Here is an 8222-nt window from a genome sequence, read left to right on the forward strand (position 1 = left end):
TATTTCTTTCAGATTGAGAAGTCCAGATCCAATTCAATTAAACAGATCAACCACTCAACAAACTCAACAAATAATTTTTAATATTTAAAATATGGGCATAGTGGGAGACAAACATTGGGACCCAATGAGACATAAAGGAAAAGGAAAAATCCCTTCCCTAAACTAAATCCCTGCAATATTGTAATAATATTGCAATGTACAGGAAAATTGCTTAAGAGCACTTAACTGATTAAGTGCCCCAGGGTCACACAGAATTGGTAGAGTATCTACATTTATATTAAATTCAATATAATTTGAATAATAGTAGGGCAGCCAGCTAAGAGACTCCCAAATCTAAAGTCAGAAAAACCAAAGCTCAAATCAGGCCTCAGACATGTATCGGTCCTGTGCTGGGCAAGTCACTTAACCTTGTTTGCCTCAGTTTCCTCATCTGGAAAATGAGTTGGAGAAAAAAATGGCAAACCACTCCAGTATCTCTGTCAAGAAAACCCCACAAGGAGTCTTGCACGACTGAAACGACTGAACCACAACAGAGTTCATCAACTTAATTGAAAAAGAAATTTTATTTAAAATATATGTGGGGGGAGGTGGGGTGACGGTGGCTAGTATCTCCCCCATCCAATCGTATTTATTTTATTAGCCTGGGCGGGGGAAGGGGATCTAGGGATCTAGTCTTTTTTTTTTTTTTTTTTTTTTTTTTTTTTTGATTAGAACTGCACCCAGTTGTAATCTGCAAAGAGGCTAGAGTGAGGAAAACCATACACTAGAAGGGAGGGTGCTGTATTTAAATTGTGCTCTATCCCGCCATATAAACAGACCGGGTCCAGTGTGCGGCCCCTCTACAACCTGTATTGGGGTTTTGTTGAGGCTCCACCCTGAATTAAATATTTCAGGGAAAGAATTTGGGGTGGGGTAGAATAAGCAGATAATGGGATAAAAGGCTGGATCTCCCTACGGTAAACGATCTCTCCCAGCCCATTGTTCAGTCTTTTCAGATTCAAACCCTGACTCCACAAACAGTCTGAAAGGTAAAAGTCTCTGTGGTTCTTGCTGAGGCTTCAGCCATACCCAGCTAGCCTGGGGGGGTGGGGGGGTGGGGGGGTGGGGGGGGGGGCATGTCTCTGCTTGATGTTTTTTGGAGTTATTCAGGAGATGTGTGGTGCATTTCAGATCTTCTCAGGTTGTATCAGGAGGACTCCAGTTCTGTCCCAAGGGTCTTCTTGATTTTTCAGTTTTATGTTTGACCTGAACCTCCTTTTCCCCCTAACCTGGACCAGATCGGGTCCCTGCCGGGATGGGGGAGTGGAGGGTTAAGGAGAAACAAACTTCAGACCACAGCCCTAAGGAAGCCAGGGAGGGGGAAGGAACTAAAGTGGGGTTTGGAGTTTATGAGAAAGTTAGAGAGGAGAGGAGATTAGGTGAGTGGACGAAATGGGGTATTCTTGAAGGGAGAAAAGGTTTTAGAGAGCGAGGGAGGGAGAGTACAATGCCATATAATGGGGGAGGGGAGGAACACCTTTCTCAGGGGTTCTGGCAAAGAAAGGGCTTTTCGTGGTTTAGAAAGAAGAAATTGAGGTTGAGGGAGCAGAAAATCTGGGGACTCGTGGGAGTTCAGGTAGGTGCCGCAGATTGTCGGCGAGGAGTGGGGGTGTAGATGGGATTAGTAGAGAGAATTTGGGAATAAATGAAAAATAAGATTCAAAACTGCTGAAGAAAGGGAAGAAAGCAACAATCCCAAGATATAAGGAGACTTATGGAAGCTTAGGAGACTATTGAACAAGGAGCCTCGTTAGCGCAGTAGGTAGCGCGTCAGTCTCATAATCTGAAGGTCGTGAGTTCGATCCTCACACGGGGCATCCGCATTAGTTTTTGTTCTAGTCTCATGAAATTAGGGAGGAAAGGCACATTTATAGATTTGATTTAAGGGGAAAGTTCATAACCATTAGAACAGATCCAAAGTGAAATGGCCTTACATGGCTATCTGTACAGCTCTATCTAGAGAAAGTTAATCTCCGAGGCTACTATATAGTCCCTATTTCACTCACTGGTGAGACAGAAGTTCTAGGTTGAGAGTTCTTTTCGTCACTACCATTGTAAAGAAGGAATGGAGGGGAAAATCTAAAGACAAAATGAAAGGTGGCTATTCATCATTGCACCTTTTTTGGTTTCCAGAAAAAAAAAAAATCTTATTCAAGGCAAGATGCCTGACCGCCATGGCTCACTCATCCTCTCTCCAAGGACTGGGCAGAACCGAGCCGAACAGTTCAGGGGGGAAGGGCTTTCCTCGCCTGCTCAGCCACTTTTTTCTTTGCCCAGAGCAAATGCACTCCTACAAAGTCTCTCTCTCTGTCTCTGTCTCTCTCTGCGTGTGTGTGTGTGTGTGTCTCTCTGCGTCTCTGTCTCTGTCTGTCTCTGTTTCTCTCTGTCTCTCTCTCTCTGTCTCTCTCTGTTTCTGTCTCTCTCTCTCTCTCTCTCTCTGTGTCTCTCTCTTTCTCTCTCTCTCTCTCTTCACACACACGCACACACACAGGAAGATCAACCAAATCACATTCCCTATTCCACTTGATTTCTTATTCCTTCAACCCTCAACACCACCTTCAAATGTGCTGTCTAGGATGTTTGTTCTACAGGCAACAAATAAGCAACAAATTTCCCTTCATCCTAAATATTTCTCTCACACTCCTTTGATTGTCTAGCTGTCACTGAAATATTGGTCTGCCTAAACAAAAAGGCAACAAAATAACAAAACTGCTGAACAAATGTCGAGAAAATCATGTGACCATTCTGACTAGGTCTACTATAAATTTACATAAATCTCAACTAGGCTCTCACTATTGCTAGGCAATCCTATTATACCTCCTGAATTAGTTCATTATCCCATCCTCCACAGTGGCTCTTACAAACTTTCAATTCTTTTTTTTTTTTTTTTTTTTTAATTTAATAGCCTTTTATTTACAGGATATAAACATGGGTAACTTTACAGCATTAACAATTGCCAAACCTCTTGTTCCAATTTTTCACCTCTTACCCCCCCCACCCCCTCCCCTAGATGGCAGGATGACCAGTAGATGTTAAATATATTAAAATATAAATTAGATACACAATAAGTATACATGACCAAAACGTTATTTTGCTGTACAAAAAGAATCAGACTCTGAAAATATTGTACAATTAGCTTGTGAAGGAAATCAAAAATGCAGGTGTGCATAAATATAGGGATTGAGAATTCAATGTAATGGTTTTTAGTCATCTCCCAGAGTTCTTTTTCTGGGCATAGCTAGTTCAGTTCATTACTGCTCCATTAGAAATGATTTGGTTGATCTCGTTGCTGAGGATGGCCTGATCCATCAGAACTGGTCATCATATAGTATTGTTGTTGAAGTATATAATGATCTCCTGGTCCTGCTCATTTCACTCAGCATCAGTTCATGTAAGTCTCTCCAGGCCTTTCTGAAATTATCCTGTTGGTCATTTCTTACAGAACAGTAATATTCCATAATTTTCATATACCACAATTTATTCAACCATTCTCCAACTGATGGACATCCATTCAGACAAACTTTCAATTCTTGTTAAACCTTCCATGGCTCCCTCTCTTCTTATTCTCTCAAATGAGAACATTGTATTATATCCTACATAAAAATATTAAAGTCATAAACTTGTGATGGAAAGAGCCATTTGCATCCAGAGAGAGAACTATTTACTTTTTTATTGTTTGCTTGATTTGTTTTCTCTCATGTTTTTCCCCCTTTTGATCTGATTTTTCTTGAGTAGCATGATGAATATGTAACTATGTTTAGAAGAATTGCACATGTTTAACCTATCCATTGGATTGTTTACTGTCTAGGAGAGGAGGGAAGGGAGAGGGAGGGAGAAAAATTTGGAACTATCTTCTGCCAGTATCTCCTTCTAGATTTCTGGCTCATGTGAATAGATGGCTTTACTTTTTACCAAGGCTAAACCCTCTACTACACACATGAACCTACCTATTGCATCCGGTATCCTCCAATAGACTTCCCCTTCTGTCATCTCAACTCTATTACTTATCTATCATATCCAATCTACTGACTCTCCTACTGTTTACAAACACTCCCAAGTCTCCCCCATCCTCAAAAAACCCTCACTTGATCTTTCTATCCTCACTACCATCCAATATCGCTTCTGACTTTGTGGTCAAATTCGTTGTAAAGATTCTTCTCATTCTCTTTAATTCTTTGCAATCTGGTTTATGACCTACGTGTTCCACTGAAACTGCTCTCTCCAAAGTTACTGATGATCTTGTAATTGCAAAATCTAGCGTCTTTTCTCAATTCTCATTTTTCTTGATCTTTCTGCATCCTTTGACATTGTTGATCCCCCATTTTTCCTTGATACTCTCCTCATTAGATTTTGATGACACCATTCTCTCCTGGTACCCACCCATCAGACCATTTCTTCAGAATTTCTTTTTGTTAACTCTTACTCCAGATAACACCCTCTAACCTACATGTCCATAAGGTTCTGTCCTGGGCACTCTTTTCTTTTCCCTTTGTACAACTTCACTTAGTGATTACTGTTGAGAATATCACCAACCTCCTAATCTATCAGGTTTGCAGCCTAGGTGTCATCTCTGACTTCTCATTATCTTTCACCCCACCCCCATATCCAATCTATTGTCAAAATATCAATTTCCCCTTTGCAATATCTCTTGAATATGCTCCCCTTCTCTCCTCGGAATCTGCTATCACGCTGGTACACACCCTTATCCCCTTATGACTAGACTATATGAGTAGTTTGGGAATGGATTGCTCTGCCTCAAGTCTTATCCCCTTTCCAATCCAATTTTCATTTAGGCATCAGAGTGATTTTCCTAAAGCTCAGGGCTCTTCAGCCCCACTCCCTTCAATAAACTCCAGTGGTTTGCTATCACTTTTGGGATACCAAAGCACAAAGTACTCCTTGACTCAATGGCACTGGCTTCCTGGTTGTTCTACAAACAAGACACATCATCAACTCTAGTCATTTTCTATGGTATGTCTGCAACATTCTTCCTCTTCATTTTGCTCTCCTGGCCCTTTTGGCTTCTTTTAAGTCTCCACTAAAATTCTGTTTTTTACAAGAAGACTTTCTCAACTCCTCTTAATTATAATTGCTTCCTATTTATTCTGTATATAGTTTACATATACTTGTTTGCTAGTTGTCTCACCCATTAGATTGAAAGTTCCTGGAGAGCAGAGTTTCTTTTGCCCTTATGTCTATCCCGGAATACTTAGTCAGTGCCTGGAGCATAATAGGTGATTAATAAATGTTTATTGACTAACTGAAATACAATTGGAAACTGAAAAGCCATTCAAAGTTCAAATATGAATATGCTGAAACATATGAAATAGTTGGGGTGTTTTGAACACATAACATTTTGCCAAACAGCCCTCTTTGTAGTGGCCAGAAACTGGAAACTGAGTGGATGCCCATCAATTGGAAAATGGCTAAATAAATTGTGGTATATGAATATTATGGAATATTATTGTTCTGTAAGAAATGACCAGCAGGATGATTTCAGAAAGGTCCGGAGAGACTTACACGAACTGATGCTGAGTGAAATGAGCAGGACCAGGAGATTATTATATACTTCAACAACAATCCTTATATGATGATCAATTCTGATGGACATGGCTCTCTTCAACAATGAGATGAACCAAATCAGTTCTAATGGAGCAGTAATGAATTGAACCAGCTACACCCAGCGAAAGAACTCTGGGAGATGACTATGAACCACCACATAGAATTCCCAATCCCTCTATTTTTGTCCACCTGAACTTTTGATTTCCTTCACAGGCTAATTGTACACTATTTCAAAGTCCGATTCTTTTTGTACAGCAAAATGACTGTTTGGACAATATACATATATTGTATTTAACTTATACTTCAACATATTTAGCATGTATTGTTCAACTTGCTATCTGGGAGAGGGGATGGGGGAAGGAGGGGAAAAGTTGAAACAAAAGCTTTTGCAATCGTCAATGCTGAAAAATTACTCATGCATGTATCTTGTAAACAAAAAGCTATAATATAATAAAAAGAAAACCCAATAAACAGAGTATCATCCTCAAAAAAAAATTTTTTTTTGCCAAAGCCTAAAAAAATTAGTTTGTTATAGATCAAAGAAAAATACAGTACCTGATAAAAATAGGCTCACAAATGAATGTATTTAACAAAGTACTATTAAAAGGTGTGTACCATGATTACCACCATTTTACAGATGAGAAAGCAGCTAAGTGTCACAATGGATAGATTGCCAAGCTTGGACCCAGGAAGATTCCTTTTTCTGAATTCAGATATGATCACTATAACTGTGGAATCCTGGGAAAGTCATTTAACCCTGTATGTCTTGGCTCCTCATGTATAAAATGAGCAGGAGAAGGAAATGGAAAAAACTGTGGTATCTTTGCCAAGAAAATCTCAAATGGCATCATGGTCAGACACAACTGAAAAATAACTGAATAACATTTACAAATGAGGAAACTGAGGCACAGACTAAGTGACTTGTTCTGTGCTGAATAGCTAGTAAAGGGTCTGAAGCTAGATTTTAACTCAATTCTTCCCAATTGCAGATCCAACATGATTCACTGTATCACTCATAAGACTTTCAATTACATGCAATGGGTAACTCCATGGCTAAAATGCAATCTCTCTTCAGTGCCTCTTAAAATATCCTACATTCCTTTAAGCTCAGCTCAAGCAACAGCCTTCAACATGAGCTCTTTCCTGATTCTCCCAGCTTCTCATCCCTCTTCCCATCTCATTACTATATTATTCCGTATATATTATATAAACACAATACATATATATGTGTGTATCATTATATATTATATACACATACTTGTAATGCATATAAATATATGTACACATTGTGTTTCTGATTAAATGATAAGCCCTTAAAGAAAGGGCTTATTTTAGATTTTTTTGATAATACTTAACAGTTCTGGGTACAGTAACTGATAATTATTGATTTATTTTCCACTTCAAATCATTTGCTATATCTTTTCAAAATTTTTATAGGTCTTAAAATTTCTTTGTCTTTTCATACTTCCAGTCCATACATTGTAGACATTTAATACTTGACTTAAATTTGGATTCCTATAATTTTTTAACCTAGTCTCCTTGCAGTGTGTCTCTTCATCCAGAAGAGGGAGAAATTGTCTTTCAAATCACACATGAGATGGCTCAAAGCCACTCGCCTCTTTTTTAATATCCATGTTGTCCACATTGATACATCCTTTGTTCACCAATTAGGTTCTATGGATCAAAATTAAATTGTACCCAAGTCCATAACAAATGTTATTTTAAACTGAAGGGAGGTTTGGGTGTTGCCACATATCCTTGATCATCTTGCTAAAGACTGAAGGGACTCTTTTCCCTCTTCTGATTCTAGTCACTTTGTTGAACTCTACCTTTCTCCTTTTTCCTTGGCATCTTTTTCTTTCCTTCTGGCATCTTTCCCTCTCTACCTTTAAAATACACAACAAACTGAAACAAATACAAGGCTACAAGATGTCTAATAAAGATTATTGGTTAATTTTGTTAATAGCTGCTAGGTAGAAAAAGCATTTATTATGTCTTCACTATACATTGGTCCAAGCCCCATTCTTCTTCTCTTTTTTTATAATAGCTTTTTATTTTTCAAAATACATGTAAAGATACTTTTCAACATTCACCCCTGCAAAACCTTGGGTTCCAAATTTTTCTCCCTCTCTTCCTCTTCTCTCTCCCCTAGACAGAAGCAATCCAATATAGGTTAAACATTCATTTTTCTAAATATATTTCCACATTTGTCATGCTGCACAAGAAAAATCAGATCAAAAAGGAAAAAAAATAAGAAAAAAAGGGTGAAAATATTTTGTGATCCACATTCAATCTCTACAGTCCCCTCTCTGAGTGCAGATGGCTTTCTCCATCACAAGTCTATTGGAATTGGTTTAAATCACCTCATTGTTGAAAACCCACATCCATCACAGTTGATCATCACGTAATCTAGTTGCTGTATACAATCTGGTTCCTTGTTCTACTCTACTTAGCATCAGTTCATGTAAATCTCTCCAGGCTTCTCTTAAATCATCCTACTGATTGTTTCTTATAGAACAATAATATTCCATTACATTCATATACCACAACTTATTCAGCCATTCCCCAGCTGATGGGCTGATTATCATGCCCAACTGATTTTTTTTTTTTTTCCAGTTCCT

The 8222-nt window shown here is 38.5% G+C and overlaps 1 non-coding gene across 1 annotated transcript; it reads left to right on the forward strand.

The window, feature by feature from the left end:
• The first annotated feature begins 1783 nt into the window (after positions 1 to 1783).
• On the forward strand, positions 1784 to 1856 carry TRNAM-CAU. Its single transcript has one exon. It is a non-coding gene; the product is annotated as a tRNA-Met (tRNA).
• Positions 1857 to 8222: the final 6366 nt, after the last annotated feature.

Source organism: Sarcophilus harrisii, chromosome 2, assembly GCF_902635505.1.
Source record: "Sarcophilus harrisii chromosome 2, mSarHar1.11, whole genome shotgun sequence".
Taxonomy (NCBI): Eukaryota; Metazoa; Chordata; class Mammalia; order Dasyuromorphia; family Dasyuridae; genus Sarcophilus; species Sarcophilus harrisii.